We start from the raw sequence: 19807 nt of genomic DNA, 5'->3' as shown, positions 1-19807 counted from the left end.
ATGTGGTTGCGTTTTCCGTATGATGTCTAGTTTGTATTGCTTCTGATTATGTTGAATTGCATCTGCGTAGCTTACAACTTATACCTGCAATGATCACTAACCCATAAGACACATTTAACTTGGGACTATGATGTAGGTTGCATCTTGCATTATCTTCTAGCTTGTACTGCTTCTAATTTATTGAAATGGCACTTACGAGACACTTTTTACCTAATAGAGTGATATTGGTTGCATGTTCATATGGTGCCTAGCTTTCATTTCTTCTAATTTTGTTGAAATGCCTTCCGCTTACTGTTTTTCATACATATTCCATCCTCCTATCGTACGTGTGAATATGAAACGCCATCTTTTTTTGTATATATTCCATCCTCCTATCCTACGCTTGCCTTGCATCAAAGTAGTGCTCGTTTGTATCATGCATCAACCAGTTATGCAGAGCTAATTTAATCATCTTCTTGTGGTTTTGACTTCATACGGCGATATCAGAAAATAGGAAGGAAAAGAGTAAGTTAGGGGATGTTGGTGGTCCTCCGCACCGACGCAAACGGAGACTCTCTAGATTTTCTACTACTAGTGCAAATGAAGTTGAAATCCCAAGTCTACATGATGAGTTCATCTCCTGTTCTCCACCATCGCAGGTGCTTTCTCTAAGTTGACAATGTGATAATTGGTTTCATGTTGCAAATGTTGTCTAGCTTGTATTTCTTCTATTTTGATTAAATTGCACCTGCTGAGTTTATATGTTATACATGTGCATATGACATGGCTTTCTGTGTCTAGACTACACTACATCTATCTATCATACCATGTTCTTACATCAAAGTACTGCTGTTGTGTATCCCGCATCAGTCACTCATGATTGGATGCTTTTAACATGGCAGTTTGATAGTTGTTGCATCTTGCATTGATTTCTACGTTGTACTGCTTCTAATTTTTCGAATTGCCAGTTACGACAAGACACTTTTAACATGGCAGAGTAATATTGGTTGCATCTTTCATATGGTGTCTAGCTTGCATTACTTCTATTTTCTTGAAAATCCTTCTACTTAGTTTACACATAGTAGCTGTGAATATGTCACGCCATCCTGTTTTTTTACATATTCGATTTTCATATGGTTGTCTTACATCAAAGTATTGCTTGTCCGTATCATGCATCAATGAGTTCTGAAGAGCGATTTTATTCTTTTGTGTTGTGGGTACGGCTTGACATGGCAAAGTCAAAAAAGAGCAAGGAAAAGAATATAGTAGGGGGTGGTGTTACTCGTCGGGTGAAACGGAAAAGGATCTGCCATCGAGATTCTGCTGGTACTTATAGTGTAGTAGAAGGTCCAAGTCCACCGGCTAAATCTACAAAAACAGTATCACCTGCTCCACCAGCTGCAACATCCGCTTCAACTGTACCAGCATCTCAACGAGTTACTCGTTCGTTTACTCCGGAACTGGCGAGTTCCCAAGTTGCCTTCACACCTAACACTACTTTCGAAGCACTGCTGACACAACATGATAAGATCAGATGAACCTCATGAGCATCAACACCAAGACGGTACCTGACCGAGTCAAGTTGCAGTTGCATGCTCCTCTATATGTACTCTCACAGTTTGATGTACACTAACACTTTCCATATTCGTTGTTGAACTAGCACCACTGCGCAAGTGGAAACATACATCAGGGATAATGCTTGACAGATTAACAAAATCTAAAGGAGGAAGAATGGAGATCCATTTTGAGGCAGGTTTAAAAAGGCCACGTGATGCTACAGACTCAGCCAAGTTAGTATCAGAGGCAGCCGTTGCCGTTAGGTGTCATGCACGTATCCTCCCAACATGGATCCAATACAAGAATGAGAAAGACAATACCCAGTTTAACACCTTCCTTGACCATTTACCCGTAAGTAATGTTATTCATCGCAATTAGTAATATTGTCTTGCTCTCTTTCATACTTTCTAGCTTCCTCCTAATGAGACTCACATTCTTTTTCAACATATGAGGTTCAAGTTGGATCCGAAAGATGATGCAACTAAACAAGCATGCACTCATGTTTTTCAGTCTGCTCTGCGACAGTAGCGGTACCACCTTAGAAAATCTCACTTTGAAGGCAAGGCTAACAATGAAATCGCCCAAACATCTCCAGTGGAATATATTACAGATGAATACTGGACATCCCTTGTTAAACACTGGTCTGATCCAAAGTATCAGGTAGGCTATATGTATTTGATCAGACCACATATTGAACTTGTATTTATGTATGAGGCTTACAAGTGTATCTTCTTCTAGGATAACTGTTTGAAGAACAAGACCAACCGTTCTAAAGTGAAATTACAACAGACAGCAGGATCTCATAGCTATATTGCACACTGCGAGGCTCTTGTAAATAGCTGCTACTTCCTTCTTTTTTTGTGCCATATTATCGTATTATATTGACCTGTTCCAAATATAGAGGAAAGCCCGTTCGGACAAAAAAGAACCTGAACCGAATGCAGTGCAAATCTTCAAGGATTGCCACACCAGCAAGATGAAGGGCATGAGCACACCAGTTCAAGCCGCTGTTGTAAGTCCTTACTCCTCCTGCCTTTGAACTGATTGGTACTATGATGTGTTCATTTAACTACTTGGTTTGCAGCCAATGTCAGTTACTCTGTTCACTTTTATAAACAGTTGTCTTAACGTATCATTTCTCCTTACATGGTTTAAAAGAGATGAAGGATATTCTTTTGGTCTTGATCTGTAATCTAGTTGTTATGTTCACATGCGCACACAATGATAAAATAGCCTATTTGTTTTATATCTATTTGCCCATGATATGAATGATGTCATACTATGTTTATCCTACTTTAAACCATGTCTATTTATCCTTAGATGTCAACAAATGTGAGGAAATAGACAATACAGTAGGCATGCTACATGGACATATGTTCCGAAAGTGATTATATTATGTAGTTGGCACTACAATACATGCTAATGTATTACAGTAGTTCACCAAAATAAGTTATGTATAAACGTGTAACCTACTTTGTTTGTTTTTGTCTCATTAGTAACTTATCTGGTACACTAATCTCCAAGTTCAAACTTTCAGCAAGCTATGGAACAATTGATTGAACAGCCTAGCTTGATGTCATCTCTTGCTGCAGTGCGTCATTATCTCTCCACTAACAGTGCAAAAAGCACCTTCCTGCATAATTCTGGGTTGGTTGTCAAGGTAACCTCATCCAAAACACCTACTGAACAAAATCTTTCGGCTCGACAGAGTGTTATATCTGTGCTCCAGACAGAAGTCCAATCCCTAATGGACGTTGTTTCAGAAACAAGAATAGTGGTTGACAAATGTCAAGATATGAATGGTTTTGAAACCAGACTATCAGACATTCGCTTCATTGTTCAAGAGCAATGGCGGAAAAAATGTGAAGATCGTGCTGCTCCATCAGATTCTACAACCTGAAACATTAGCACTCAGGTCAAATGATCTGTGCTTCTATACATCTGAAGGTTCTTTTATCTGCAAGGACTGTAAACTTTATGCCAACATGCCTTTTGTTGTATGGTTGGAATTTATTTTGTTGTAATACAACATTTATGATGCTGCCAAAGGCTGCAGTAATTACGACGCTATTTTTTTATAGTGTAGGTTTATCTTAGTAATGTATTCGGCCGAAAGCTTTGTAGGAGCCCAACATGCCAACATTCATCGGGCCCATTCCAATTGGGCTAAAAACGATTATGGGCCAAAATTTGCATGTAGCCCACTAAAAATATCTAGGACTAAATCTGCATAAGCTTTCATATTTTCTAGTAGGCCTGTGCCCATAGTGGTCCTTTAACATGCCTAAACATAATCTGGGCCCTTAGTAACAATAGGCCGTTTACAGGTGTAAATATCTCGAGCGCATAAAAATCACGGGCCTTTAATAGGCCAAAACTAAGATTGGTCCCTTATTGTGTCGAATAACCCACTGGTCTTAGAAGGCCGAAATGGTGGCCCATTTACAATGCAGATCTTTCACAGGAGAAAATTCAGACGAGCCGTAAATGCGCCGACCTAATACACGGGCCTTTAACAGGCCAGAAGTTCGATCGGGCTTGATTAGCGTCATTTTTATATGGGCCGTTAATGGGCCCGATGTGACGTTGGGCCACATATGGCCCATGGATTTCGTCCGACGTTAATAGGCCAAAAATCACAACAGGCCGAAAGTGGCCCAAATCTATAGTGGGCCTCCAATAGGCTGAATGTCGGACATGGCCGAATATGACCCAAATCCTTCACGGTCGTTTATGGGCCGAAAGTTTCAATGGGCTTTAAATGGGCCCAAATGAAGCAGGACCTTTAACAGGCCAGAAATACACCGGGCCATAATTCGGCCCAAATACTTAGCAGACTGTTAACGGGCCAGAAGTGACCATGGGCCGCGATGATGACAAGTTTAGGACGGGTCGTTGACGGGCCAATTTGACACTAGCCGTACGGGCCTTATTGAGAATGTTGGGCCTTTAGCTGGGCAGCCCATTATGGTCTGCAAAATCTTGTGGGCCTTTTGCTGGTCCAGCCCATTATGGTCCGCTAAATCTTCTAGGCCTTTAGTTGGGATGGCCCATTTAAACTTTATGGGCCACTTTTGGGCCCGTCAACGTGTCAACATACCATAGGCCCATCTCAACCGTTGGATGAGTGACACCTGTGCCAACGCGGAGCTGATGTGTGGTTCCGTTGGCCAATGAGAATTTTACACGTGGAAAATCGGCATTGGTCATGGCTATTAGCGGGTTATCAGATCTAAAACCGGACCCGATAGCTTAATGACGCTTAACGGCGTCCCGTTACGGTGGATGCCACGTGTCGGTCACCCTTGACGAAATCACTTCTATGACGCGTGATTTATCGTCATGGAAGTAGACACTTCCATGATGATAATTTTGGTAATGTCACGGAACACTTCTACGACAGCACAAGTATGACTATCTTGATTCTGTCATAAAATCATCGTGGATGTACATGCATGACAGAAAATGTGACCTACTGTGAGAAACACGTATCATCACAGAAGTGTATTTTTTTGTAGTGGTGGAAGTGATAAGTATGGAGTGTCGAACCCACAAGGAGCTAAAGGCAAGATCAATATTCTCTCAAGTCCAATCTGCCACTGATACGATTCTATGTACACCAAACGTTTGCTTTCAACTAGAAACGAGAAATAAAACTACGTTGTGGGTATGAAGAGGATAACTTTGCATGATATTAGAGAGCTAAAATATAAAAGTAGGTGATGTTATCATAAATTTAGAATATATTACTAAATATTATAAATAGCGAGTGTGGAATAATGATGGGTTGGTGTGCGGAATTATCCTAGGCAATTATTAACAAGACCGGTAATCACTATTGCAATTTAATATGAGGGAGAGGCATAAGCTAACATACTTTCTCTTCTTGGATCATATGCACTTATGATTGGAACTCTAGCAAGCATCCGCAACTACTAAAGATCATTAAGGTAATACCCAACAATAGCATTAACATATCAAGTCCCATTTATCCCATACGCAACAACCCCCTTACTTGGGTTTATGCTTCCGTCACTCAAGCAACCCACTATAAGCGAATCATGAGCGTATTGCAACACCCCACAGCGGGAATCCGTCATGCTTGCGCGACACGGAGGGCACAATAGGACAACACCAAAATAAAATAAACAACTCATACCAATCTAGATCATCAATCAACCCAAAGACGAAGGATATCTACTCAAAACAGCATAGGATGGCAACACATCATTGGATCATAATATGTGGCATAAAACACCATGTTCAAGTAGGGATTATAGCATGGTGTGGGAGAGTGGACCGCATAAAAGAGATGAGGATGGTGATTATGATGGTGATGTTGATGAAGACGATCACCGTGGTGATGATTTCCCTCCCGATGGCACTCCGGTGCCACCGAGAGAGAGGAGCAGAGGTTCTCCTCCTTGTGCTTCCTCCTCCATGGCCTCCCCTGGATGGGGAGCGGTTCTTCCTCTAGTCCTTGGCCTCCATGGCAATGATGGACCCTCCGAGATCCTCCTCCATGGCCTTCGGTGATGATGGGCCCCTCCGGCAGGGTGCCAGAGAGGGCCTAGATTGATTTCTCATGGCTATAGAGGCTTGCAGCGGTAGAACTTCCGATCTAGGTTATTTTCTGAAGATTTGGGGATTTATAGGAGAGGCTGGCATCGCGAACAAGTCAGGAGCCCCACAGGAAGTCCACGAGGCATAGGGGCACGCCCTAGGGGGGTGGGCGCACCCTCCACCCTCGTGGGGCCCACGAGACTCCCCTCCGGTAACTCTTATTTCCAGTATTTTTTATATTTTCCGTAAAAAATCTCCGTTGATTCTCTGCGCATTCCGAGAACTTTTATTTCTGTACAAAAACAACACCACAGTAGTTCTATTGAAAATAGCATCAGTCTGGGTTAGTTCTAATCAAATCATACCAAAATCATATAAAACTATTGTAAACATGGCATGGATACTTCATAAATTATAGATACGTTGGAGACGTATCAGTATCCCCAAGCTTAATTCCTACTCGTCCTCGAGTAGGTAAATGATAAAATAAATAATTTTTGAAGTGTGAATGCTAGTAAGTGCTTAAGTTTGATCAATGATAGTTTCAATCACCTTTTCTAGCATCATTATATATCATAATAGTAGCTCAACTCATAAAACTTCTAATGATCAAGCAACAAGCTATTCACAGGTTAAAGTATAGATCATAAACTTTCTTGAAAACTAACAAAAAATGCTCTTAGTCATCAAACAATTGCAATTCATCTTATTTTCGGGAACGGTCTATGTAAGAGCTTTGATTCAGCAAACTCCACATACTCAACTATCATTTAATCTTTCACAATTGCTAACACTCATATGATATTTATGGGTTCAAAGTTTCAATCGGCATAGAGAAAGATAGGGGCTTATATTTTCGCCTCCCAACCTTTTACCTCAAGGGTAATGTCAACAATAATAATTTATGAAAACCTACATCCAAGTGGATATATATATCCGGATCGCTCCAACACAAAGTGCTTGCCAAAGGAAAAAGTGTAAAAAGGAGAGGTGATGATCACCATGACTCTTGTATAAGGGTAGAAGATAAAATTAAAAGATAGGCCCTTCGTAGAGGGAAGCAGAGGTTGTCATGCACTTTTATGGTTGGATGCACAAAATCTTAATGCAAAATAACGTCACTTTATATTGCCGCTTGTGATAAAGACCTTTGTTATGCAGTCTGCCGCTTTTATTTCTTCCCTATCACAAGTTCGTATAAAGCTTATTTTCTTCGCACTAATAGATGATACATATTTAAGGAGCAATTTTTATCGCATGCACCGATGACAACTTACTTGAAGGATCTTACTCAATCCATAAGTAGGTATGGTGGACTCTCATGGCAAAACTAGTTTAAGGGATGTTTGGAAGCATAAGTAGTATTTCGACTTGGTGCAAAGAATTTGGCTAGCATGAGAGGGAAAGGCAAACTCAACATGGTGGATGATCCAAGACAATATAACATTTCAGATTTAGGAAAACATAACTCATTAAGTTGTCTTCCTTGTCCAACATCAACTTTTTAGCATGTCATATTTTAATGAGTGCTCACAATTACAAAAGATGTCCAAGATAGTATATTTATATGTGAAATATCTCTTCCTTCAATATTCTTTCATGAATTGTTCAAGTGACCAATACTATGTTTTTATCTTTCAATAAATTTACCACCTATACTTATTATCTGTGAAGTCATTACTCCCCATGGTATAAGCATATGAAACATACATAAATTCAGATTTATGATATTCAATTCATTCAACCATTTACTCATAGGATATACGTGAAGCACGTGGGTAAATGACAAACTACACCAAAAAGATATAAGTGAAGAACACTGAGTAGTCAAATAATTAACTAGCCATGGGAGGACTCTCTCTTATTCAAGATTTCAGATCCAATAATTTATTATTAAGGATTTCAGATCCAAAGGTTTATTCAAACAACAAGTAAAATGAAAATACGCTCCAAGCAAAACACATATCATGTGACGAATAAAAATATAGCTCCGAGTAAGGTATACCGATGGTTTTGAAGACGAAAGAGGGGATGCCTTCTGGGGCATCCCCAAGCTTAGGCGCTTGAGTATTCCTTCAATATTACCTTGGCGTGCCTTGGTAATCCCCAAGCTTAGGATCTTTCCACTCCTTATTCTCCTCATATCGATATCTCGCCCAAAACTTGAAAACTTCAATCACACAAAACTTAACGGAACTTCATGAGACGGGTTAGTATGGTAAAGAGTAAATGTCGGGGGTTGGGTGCGACATATGCCAAAGGATGGCTTATCATGGTGGGAGTGAGTAGAACGTCGCCGGTGCCAGGAAACGGGATTAGGCGAAGGCATGCACGCCGGCGAATCTTACCCAGCTTCGGGGCTCTCCGGGGAGATAACACCCCTACTGCTGCTCTGCGGGGTCTCCGCATGATCACTAAGGCGTTGTGACTACAAGGTTGCTCCTAGAGCTGTATTCTGGAGGTAGAAGGAGGCAAGGCTAGCCCTCTTCTTCCTATACGATCGGGTCTAAGGCTAATGGAAGCAAACCCTTTGCATGGGTGCCCCGGGGGGTTTATATAGGCCTACCCCCCGGGGATACAATGGTAATCTGGCTGGGCACGGGTCCCAGCCGTCTGTCTCACAGGTCGCCGTCTTCTCCGCCGACTGATGGGGCCCGCCGACTTGTGGACCCCATCGGCGAGTCCGGCACTGTAGTAGTGCCTCTGATGACGCAGGCTTGGTCATTGGGTCGTGGCAACAGTGCCGCCGTCTATCAGGCGATCACTGTCGTTACTCCCCATCTTGTCTGGTTAATGGCGCATGGGACCCGTGAGAGGGGCTGGCCGACTCCGGGGAGCCGACTCCCACGGGGCCGCCTTCGGAGCGTATCCGCCGTCTTCTAGCTCTCACTGACTGGCGGGTCCGCCGTCTCTGAGCCGTATAGGTAGGCCATCGTGGCCACAGTGCGCCGCGCACTGTGGCCAAGGTCAGGTCTGGCATGGCTACAGTGCCGGGCCACGCCGGAGATCTCCGGCGGTACGGCACACTGTAGCCACGCCGGCTCCTCGTAAGCAGGAGGTGACGGCCACGCCGTGGTCGTACCCACAATGAGTGTAGAGTCGTGGGCCGACTATCCATAGCCGGCTCCTCTGGGAGTCGTCATCTGAGACTCGGTTCATCTGGGAGTCGTCATCTGAGACTCGGCTCATCTGGGAGTCGTCATCTGAGACTCGGCTCATCTGGGAGTCGTCATCTGAGACTCGGTTCATCTAGGAGTCGACATCTGAGACTCGGTTCATCTGGGAGTCGTCATCTGAGACTCGGTTCATCTGGGAGTCGTCATCTGAGACTCGGTTCATCTGGGAGTCGTCATCTGAGACTCGGCTTTGAGGGGCGCGGCCTGCCCCGATGTCTTGAAAGGTTCTGGGGCTCGGGTCAGCCTACCCGTGGTTCATTACTCCGACAGTAGTCCCCGAAGCTGGTGAGGCTCCGAAAGTGACTCGCTGGGGGGCCTCAACAGTTTCATTCTTCCGGTGGTCGAATCTGGGCTTCGTTTACCGTCTTCCTCTGGGCCGACTATCCGTAGTCGGATTCGTAGAGGGCCGTCTTGTTTTGTGGAGAGCTCGAAAGTCGTGGCGGGAGACCAGACGGCGTGCCTAATATGCTTCCCTGCTGCCGCCCACCGTGGCCCTATCGCGCAGCGCCACGCGGCAGGGACAGTCTGCCGTCCCACGCACGCGACGGGACGGGCTGTCAGGCGGGGCCCGCCACTACCGCGCCTCGGCACACGAACGGATCCGCTGCGGCCGTGCAAACGGTTAGGCTTCTCACGCAGTTACTGCGCGCAGTAACTTCGTGGGGTAAATCGTGGGGCGACGTGGGGTTCTGGGCGCAGTTAATCCCATGCCCGCCCCCTCGGCTTCTCAGCCTCCAAGGCTATAAGTAGGGGGGGAGTGGAGCGGCATAGAACGCGCGCCCATCTCCCTCGACCCCCGCTTCCTCTTGCTTCCTCTCTCCTTCTTGCCGCCGGCGAGCGGAACCACACCGCACCAGCCAGCGATGAGCTCCTCCTCCGCCGCCGCGTCTCCGGCCGTGCGTTCCGGCGCGTGGGACAGCTCGGAGGTCGATGACGACCTCATTGAATTCCTCCTCAAGACGTGCCGGCTCCCCGGCGCACACCTCGTGCGAGCCCGCACCGCGCCGGCGAAGGAGATATCACCGGCGCCGGAGGAGGGCGAGCGGGTCATCTTCCGCTCGCACCTCATGCGCGGCCTGGGGCTGCCGGCAAGCGGCTTCTTCCGCTCCTTCTTGGAGTTTCACAGCCTCCAACCGCACCACCTCACCCCGAATACGGTGGTGCTGCTCTCCGCCTTCGCCACTCTGTGCGAAGGTTTCCTCGGTGTTCTCCCCACCATCGAGCTGTGGGGAGAATTCTTCTCTTCTAAACTTGGCACGCACGTCGCCGGCGTGCCGGCTCAGTGCGGTGCCTTCATCGCGATGCGGCGCTCGATAGCCGACAACCCCTTCCCTTCCATCTCGCTGATCAAGTCGGTGAGGATGTGGCAACGCTCATACTTCTACGTGAAGAACCTCGCCTCCGACGACGACTGGGTTAATCTGCCGGCTTATGAAGCCGCCCCCCCCCCCCAGCTGGGAGGCTCCCCAGCTGGTCTCATCGGGTCAAGACGCTGACTCCCGCCGGAGCCGCCGCCGTAGCGCGACTGCGAGTCTTGACGCAGTCGGAGGCCTCGTCGGGTCCGACTTGCTGGCCGCCTTTGTGGCGCGCCGAGTTCTCCCGCTCCAAGGTCGGCCTCACCTGATCTGTCAGATGAGCGGCCTCCGAGACCCAAGTCGGATGAGCACCAAGGAGATGCCCTGCGCGGAGGTGGCAAACATGGTGAATCATATCGTGAACTGCGAGTTCGGGGAGGACTGGCAGTTCAGCAAGGAGCCGTACTCGCGCGACAACCCCCCACCAGTGGTAAGTCGCATCTCCTTATTGCTTTGTCTTCTTTGCGGCTGAATCCGGTTTCTGATTCTCGTTGGTTTCTTCTGAACTAGAACCCCCCTCATGCAGCCTGCAGCCGGCGCCACGAGACAGCCCCGCGAGTTTGTCCCTGGTCGCGCAGAGAGCAACGTCGACGACCCCGACTTGGCGCGGCGGCGATGGAAGCCGACGCCGAAGGCGGGGGAGGAGGAGCGGTAGGCGGCTTCAGGCCCTCGGCCACCTTCGCCGACTGGCCTGATGACGACACCGAAGGGGAAGACGCCCCGCGCCACTAGCCGAGGGTCGGCTCGTCAGGGGCCGGCTCCTCCGCCGGCCTGGCTGGCCAAGGCGGCGCGAAGAGGCGTCACGCTGGGCCGAGTGCGCCCGGCGGCAAGTTGAAGAAGTTCAAGGGGCGGCCGCGCGACCAAACGGGAGGAGGCGGCCGCAAAGGCCAACCGCTTCCGTAGGGAAGTGAGAAGGCTGCCGCTAGTCTCTGCGTAAGTTTTTACGCTTTTTTATTTTCCTTCGGTGAATCTTGTCCGAGTCTTCTTTTATACTCCTTCCATTCTTCTTCAGGGCCGCCCTTTCCCTTGAGAGAGTCGTCGTCCCCTCCGTCATGGGGTTGGCAGAGACGTCCGCCAATACTCGGCGGGTCGACCCCGCCGCCGACCTTCGGGAGGCGACGGAGCGTAACGCGCGGGAGAAGCGCGACGAGGAGGAGGCGGACCGTCTGGAGAAGGCGGAGGCCAAGAAGGCGGCCGCCTCCGCCCAGAAGAAGCTGGAGGATGCCGAAGCCGCCCTTGCGGCGAGAAGGCGAGCCGAGGAGGCCGCGCGTCAGCGATCGGCAATGCTCGTCCCCCGCTGTCCTCTGCACCACCGGCTCCAGAGTTCACGGGGCAGACCGGAGAGGCCGGCACCGAGAACCCTGTCGTGGAGAAGGAGAGCGGTGAGGCCTCCATGTCGGACACTCTCGTGCCGCCACCGCCGCCTCCACCACCGTCTGGGAGACCGCACGGCAAGCAGCCGGCGGGTCCGCCGGAGCCGCCGACTGCGGATGAGTCCGAGGCGAGGCTGCTTCTCCAAGTCGCCTCGCCGCTGCGCTGCCGTCTTGAGAGGGCGACCTCGGCGCCGCGACTTCGGGAGACCGGCGCTGCCAGCTCGGCAGCCCTAGACGCTGAGGCAACAAGCGCCGCGCCCATCAGGTGGTTGCGTGGAGGCAGCACTGGGCCGCTGAATCAAGCGCTTCTGGACGTTCAGGCGAAGCTGCGTGCTGAAGGCGACGCCCTTCAAACTTGCACCAGGGCGCATCTGGCAGCGCGGACGGCCATCCGAGTACATTTCCTTCTTCTTTTTGATTCTTGTTTTTCTCTGTGGGGGCGCGCCAGCGCATCCACTGGGTGTAGTCCCCGAGTTTCGGGCCGGCTGCTGAGCAGGCGGCTTGGAACTCCCTCTGGCGAGTTCCAAGTACTTATTTCATCTGACGTCGTTGTTTGCAGGAGTATCACAACCTCCGCGCCACTGCCTTCAACCGCAATGTTGAGGAGTTGAGCAAGCGGACTGCCGACTTGACGGAAAGCCGGAGTAAGTTCTTTCCCTCTTCTTTGCGGGGGCACGCTAGCGCACCCGCGGGCTATAGTCCCCGAGATTTGGGCCGACTGCTGAGCAGTCGGGCCGGATCTTCCCGGTGATCTTCTTTTCTGACGACTTCGACGTTTCCTTTCTTTCATGTTTCAGGGGCCAACGCTACTCTTCAGGAGCAGCTGGGTGAAGTTAACACTACCTTGCGCGTAAAGGGGGAGGAGTGCAACAAACTCGCTGCGGAGCGCGATCTGCTTACTACGCAGCTGGCCAAGCAGAAGGAGCTGCTCAAGAAGGCGCAGGACGAGGCCGAGAAGAAGGAGGCTGCTCTCCTGGCCGAGTTCGAGAGCAAGCGCTCCTCCTGGACCGACAGGGAGGCGATGCTGACTTCCGGGTTCCACGAGATTGAGGATATCGTTGATGGTGAACTTTCTTTCTTTGAATTTCCGACTATGTGTCAGGCTGGCTTCTGATTTTTCGACTTGCTTCGTTTTTGTCTTGGCAGACTTCTTCCCTGGGCACTCGCAGGCAGTCCCTCTGGCCATCGAGGCTGATCGTGAGGCGCGAAGGGAAAACGGTGAGGTGATTGCCGCCAACACTCCCTTGACCGTCGATGAGCAGCTTCTGAGCATCGAGGCCCGTCTTCGTCCGGCCCACCGGCGGATGCGCCGGCTTCAGCGTGTCGGCGCCCAGGCGGTTGCCGCTCTGTGGCCAGACATGCCGGCTCTGTGCACCGCCAGTCGGACCGCTGACTGGCTGGAAGTCGCCGCCGGCCGTCTTGAAGCTTGGAAGGGTTCCTCGGCCCGGGCCGGAGCGCGCCGGGCCTTGGAGTTCGTCAAGGCGTGGTATCCGGGGCTGGACCTGGACCGTCTGGCCGCATTCCGGTCAGAGGCCCAGGCCGAGCTGGAAGCTGTGGAGGGCGCCCTTGTCGAGTGTGCGGTGGCCATCGCCGAGTACACGGACAACAGTGTCTTCGTCCCTGAGCAGGCTGAAGGCGGCGAGGAAGTGCCGCCAGAGTGGTTCGGGATGAACCCGGAATATGGTGAGGACTTGGCGGAGGTGATTGACTCCAGCACCGAGGAAGAAGGCGAGGCGGAGGATGAAGGCGAGACGGAGGTGCCAGAAGGCGGAGCGGGCGACCAGCCTCAGCTTGACCGCGCCTCTAGCAACGAGCCGCGTCCGACCGGGCCAACTGCCGCTGGCGGCGATCAAGCCGAGACTGCCCAGCCGACTGCCCCGGCGCCTGACACCGCCGTCTCCTCCGACCCTCCGAACCCGTCTGCTGCTCCTTAGGCTGCCTTCTGGCTTTATTTATCTGTTCTAGAAGGTCTTTGATGAACTTGTTAATTTGCACAATTCCACCCTCGGGGTGTATTTTAAACTTCTGTCTGAACATTCGGCCAATGGGCCTATGCTTATGTAAATATTAATCTGAGTCCTATCTTTCCTTGCTCATTGCTCCTTTGGCTTTTTCCTTTGCCACCTTCCCCTAGTTGCCGCTTTGCCAGCCGGCAGACCGCTCTGTGGACTGCCGCTGGGCCAAATGCCTGGCTACTTTGGGGAAAGCAAGTACTTGCCTTTCTTTGGAGTTTATTTAACAAGTTGGATAGAAAGCACTAAGCCGAATACTCATGAGTCGGCTTGTAAGAAAGGGGGGCTGGAAACCGGCTTAAGCTATGTTGATGTTTTGGGTCCTTAGCCATTTTTCGTGTGGACGCCCATTCATCCTTACTCCTGCTTACCAAACAGTCGCTCTGCGAGCTACGGCTTCTAGCAGGAGACGGCTTAGGCGCCGCACACTACTTGTCCGACTTCAGGAAACATTTCATAGCGCCTGACGGCGAATTCCCGGGCTGACTAGTCGAACCCGGCGCCAAGCGACATAGCAAGAAGTAGCATATTTGAAGGCATAATTCTTATCATACAGATAATCAAAAGGGGCAGTCCCCGAGCTCGTCTCGGGGGCCCCGAAGTCTCGGTACTTTAATACAAAGGGGTAGTGTGATACATACTGAATCAACTGTAAAACCTTCGAAGGAGGTTTGCGTTCCATGGTCGTTCCGACTCTTTGCCGGAGTCGTCTCTCTTGCGAACTCGGGGCTTCTGAGCATCGATCAGGTAGTAGGAGTCATTGCCCAACACCTTGCTGACAATAAAGGGGCCTGCCCAAGGTGCCGACAGCTTGTGCTGGCCGGCTATCCGCTGGATCAGTCGGAGCACAAGGTTGCCCTCTTGGAAAGATCTTGGCTTGACCTTCCTATTGTAGTATCGGCGCAGGCTCTGCTGGTAGATGCCGGACCGACTGAGTGCCAACAGCCGGCCCTCTTCTAGCAGATCGACGCCGTCTTGACGTGCTTCTTCTGCTTCCTCCTTGGTGTACATGGTGACTCGCGGGAGTCGAATTCTATGTCCGTCGGGATGACGGCTTCAGCACCGTAGACGAGGAAGAAAGGCGTGAAGCCGGTTGACTTGTTTGGAGTCGTGCGCAGACTCCAGAGGACGGCTGGCAGCTCCTTGAGCCAACAGCCGGCCGAGCGCTCTAGTGGTTCAACCAGGCGGGGCTTGATGCCAGATAGGATGAGGCCACTTTCTCGCTCTACCTGGCCATTTGACTGCGGATGGGCGACGGACGCTAAGTCCAGTCGGATGCCCTGTGTAGCGCAGAAACGGGCCAAGGCTCCTTTGGCAAAATTTGTGCCATTGTCGGTGATGATGCTATGTGGTATGCCGTACCGAGTTGTAATGTCGGCAATGAAGGTTACTGAAGTCGGACCATTCAATTTCTTGATGGGTTTTGCTTCTATCCACTTGGTGAACTTGTCCACTGCGACAAGTAGGTGAGTTAGGCCGCCTCGTGCCGTCTTGAATGGTCCCACCATGTCCAGGCCCCAAACCGCAAAGGGCCAGGCGATGGGAATGGTCTTGAGCGCCGAAGCCGGCTGGAGCGGCTTGGAACGGAACATCTGGCACCCTTTGCAGTTTTGGACTAATTCTTTGGCCTCTTCCAGGGCAGTCGGCCAGAAGAATCTGTGTCGGAAGGCTTTGGCGACGAGTGCCCTTGAAGCCGCATGATGGCCAGACTCACCTTCATGGATGTCTCTGAGAATTGCTTGGCCTTGTTCTGCCTCGACGCGGCGTTGGTAGACACCAGTGACACTGCGCCTGACCAGCTCTCCGTTGACTATGGTATAGGGTGCCGCTCGGCGTTGCACTTGCCGAGCCAGGATTTCATCAGCTGGTAGCTCTCTGCTTACTAGGAACTTGAGGATGGGCTGGGCCCATGAGGGTGCTGCTACTTCTTCGATTGCCACTATTGCGACTTGGACAAGGGTGGCTGGGCTGGGAGGTGACGGGCTAGGATCCGCGGCCGCTTGCTGGGTCGATGAAGTCCCCGGGCCGACTGGAGCAGTCCCCGGGCTGAGTTCTGAAGTCTTCAGGCTAACTGTCGCAGTCCCCGGGCCGGGTCTGAAGTCCCCGAGCCGGCTTTGACTGTGGTATTTTTGGAGCCGTCTGCTGGTGCTCTTGAGTCGGATCCGACTTCTTCGGGGGGAGCTAGCACGAAAATGGAGTCTGATTCTGATGAAGGCTTGATAGACGTCTTGAGGAGGCGCTGAAGGGCGACGCCAGATGGTATTGCTTGACGGGTGGAGCCGACTCGTGCCAGGGCGTCCGCTTGGTCATTGTCATTTCTTGGAATGTGAAGGAATTCACACTCCTCGAAATATCCGCTGAGTTGCTGCACAAGGAAGCGGTAGCTCACCATGTTTGTGTCTTTGGCGTCCCAGTTGTCAGATGACTGCTGGACCACCAAATCGGAGTCGTCGTAGCACAAGATCCGGCAGATGCCGAGTTCTTTGGCAAGACGGAGCCCGTGAATGAGCGCCTCGTATTCGGCAATGTTGTTGGAGGCGGCGAAGTGGATCTGTAGTGTGTACTTGAGCTTGTCGCCTTTGGGGGAGGTGAGGACGACACCGGCTCCCAGGCCGGTGCGCATCTTGGAGCCATCGAAATGCATTCGCCAATGGGTGGAGTCAGGTGCTGGCGGCAGGTACTGGGTCTCGGCCCAGTCGACAAGGAAGTCGGCCAGTGCTTGTGACTTGATGGCGGTGCGGGGCTAGTAGTAGGTGGTGTAGGGAGCCAAATCTATGGCCCACTTGGCCACTCGGCCTGAAGCATCACGGCTTCCGATGATCTCAGCCAGAGGAGCGGTGCAAACCATAGTGATTGGATGTTCTTGAAAGTAAGGCTTCAACTTCTTGGCGGCGAAATGCACGCCGTAGCACATCTTCTGGTAGTGGGGGTAGTTCTGCTTGGAGGTCGACAGTACCTCACTCAAGTAATATACCGGTCTCTGGACAGGGAGCGCCTTGACTTCCTCCTTGCGCTCGACTACGACAACTGTGCTGACTACCCGGCTGGTGGCGGCAATGTATAGGAGCATAGGCTCTTTGGGAGTCGGAGCCGCCAGCATAGGGGGAGCAGTCAACATTTTCTTCAGCTCGAGAAATGCTTCATCCGCCTTGTGGTTCCACTCAAAAAAGGTGGTCTTCTTCATCAGTTGGTACAAAGGGAGAGCCTTCTCGCCCAGCCGACTGATGAATCGGCTGATGGAAGCCAGGCAACCGGTGAACTTCTGCACATCTAATAGTCGGTGGGGGACTTCCATTCTCTCGATGGCTTTGATCTTTACGGGGTTGCACTCTATGCCGCGTTCAGAGACTAGGAAGCCAAGGAGCTGGCCAGCTGGCACTCCGAAGACGCACTTCTCCGGATTGAGCTTGATCTGGAATCGGCGCAGATTCTCAAAGGTTTCTTGGAGATCTTCCAACAATGTTCCCCGCTTTTCCGTCTTCACCACCACATCATCCACGTAGACATGGGCATTTCTGTCGAGTTGCTTGAGGAGACACTTCTGCATGCAACGCTGAAAGGTGGCGCCGGCATTCCTCAAGCCGAACGTCCTAGTCAGGTAGCAGAAGGCTCCAAACGGTGTGATGAAGGCAGTCTTCAGTCTGTCCGCTGGGTTCAGCTTGATCTGGTGATATCCTGAATATGCGTCTAAGAAGCTCAACAGCTCGCATCCGACTGTGGAGTCTATCACCTGGTCAATTCTTGGCAGGGCAAATGGATCTTTAGGGCAAGCTTTGTTGAGGCTTGTGTAGTCGATACACATCCGCCACTGCTTGTTCTTCTTCAGCACTAGGACCGGGTTCGCCAGCCATTCTGGAAAGAACACCTCCATAATGAAGCCGGCTGCTAGGAGTCGGGCTATCTCTTCTCCAACAACCCTTCTTTTCTCTTCTGACAGGCGGCGCAAGGGCTGCCTGACGGGCTTTACATCAGATCGGACATGTAACTTGTGCTCGGCGAATTCCGTCGGTACACCTGGCATGTCTTTAGGGGACCATGCAAAGATGTCTCGATTCTCATGGAGTAAATCAATGAGCTCGCCTTCCTATTTGCTGTCTAGGTTTGCACCTATGACGGCGTGCCTCTCCGGGTGCTCCGGGTCCAAAGGTATCCTCTTTGTTTCTTTAGCCGGCTTGAATGAACCGTCAGCTTCCGACTCCTTGGGGTCGGGCGACATCTCTGGCTGCTTGCCGGCCATCGCCACAACCCGGTCAAGGAGCCGCCTTTCAGCTGCGATCACTAGGGACTCGGCCAACCGACTGCTCTCGGCCGCGCAGGCGGACGACTTCCTGTAGTCGCCAGCCACGGTCAGAATCCCCTTTGAACTCGGCATCTTCATCTTGAGGTAGGCGTAGTGGGGGACTACCATGAACTTGGCTAACGCAGGTCGGCCAAGCAGCGCTTGGTATCGGCTTTCAAGGTCCACCACTTCAAACCAGACTGGCTCTCGGCGAAAATGATCTTTGTCTCCGAAGAGGACGTCTATCTGTATCTTGCCAATTGGGGAGCAGGAAAGGCCAGGCACAATGCCGTGGAAAACAGTTCGGCTGCTTTGAAGCTGTTTCTGCTTGATTCCTAATTTCTCCATGGTATCCTTGTACAGGATGTTGATGCTGCTGCCTCCGTCTATCAGCACTCGCGAGAAGCGAGCGGCCCGCATATCAGTGGCCAAGGTAGCACTCAGAACCAAGGCGTAGGAGCCCGGATTCGGCATCACCTCTGGGTGATCTGCTCTGCTCCAACTGATAGGCTTCTCGGACCAATGCATAAATTCCGGAGTATCTGATGCTACTGCATTTACTTCTTGCTGCTGCAACCGTCTGCTGCGTCGATCATCAGCCATACTGGTGAACACCACATAAGCTCCATGCTCTTAGGGGTATTCATCTTGTATGGCGCCGACTAGCCTGGCCGCCGGCTGCTAGGGCGGCTGCGGAGGCGGCGGCCTAGCAGGCGGAGGAGGAAGGAGGCCGTCTCCCTTGGCGATTCTAGTGAGCCAGTGGCATTTCCGGGTGGTATGGTTTGATGGCTTCGCACCGCTGTGGAACTTGCAGGGACCATCCAGAGTCTGCTCATAAGAGAAGGCTGGCAACTAGTTGGACTTGCCGCCTTTCTGCCGCTTCGTCGGAGGCTGCCCCTCAAGCTGTTGGTCTTCGACTGTCGCGACCTGCCGACTGCTGGAAGTCGGCTGCGGGGCCTTGCGCTTGTGATCATTCTGCAGCTGTCGCCGACTGGTATCTCCAGCCGGAGTTCTGGGAGCTTGGGGGGCCACTTTGCCAGTCGCACTAACTTGAATCTCTGTCTTCATGGAAGAGTCGATGGTGGCATACTTGTCTGCAATGACCAGCAACTCGTCGAGGGTCTCGGGCTCGTCGCAGAGGAGCCGGTGCTTCAGGAGGGTGCCTTCTCTGCACCCGGCGGTGAAGTACTCGATAGCCTGCACCTCGTTCACGCCCTCGCAGGAGTTTCGAAGCTCGCCCCATCGCGTGAGGTAGTCGCGTGTCGACTCGTCTTGGCCTTGCACGCACAAGGAGAGTTGTCATGGCTAGGGAGGCCGCTTGTACGTGCTGGTGAAGTTGCGGGTGAAAGCTTTGGTGAAGTCGACCCAACTGTTGATGCTGCGGGGCTTCAAACTGTTCAACCATGTCCGGGCCGTGCCCTGGAGCATTAGCGGAACGTACTTCACGGCAACACGCTTGTTGCCGTTTGCTATGTTGACGGCTGTGGAGTAGTCAACCAGCCAATATTCCGGC

The sequence above is a fragment of the Triticum dicoccoides genome, chromosome 1B (genome assembly GCF_002162155.2).
Source record: "Triticum dicoccoides isolate Atlit2015 ecotype Zavitan chromosome 1B, WEW_v2.0, whole genome shotgun sequence".
Classification (NCBI taxonomy): Eukaryota; Viridiplantae; Streptophyta; class Magnoliopsida; order Poales; family Poaceae; genus Triticum; species Triticum dicoccoides.
This window is presented reverse-complemented; position numbering follows the sequence as displayed.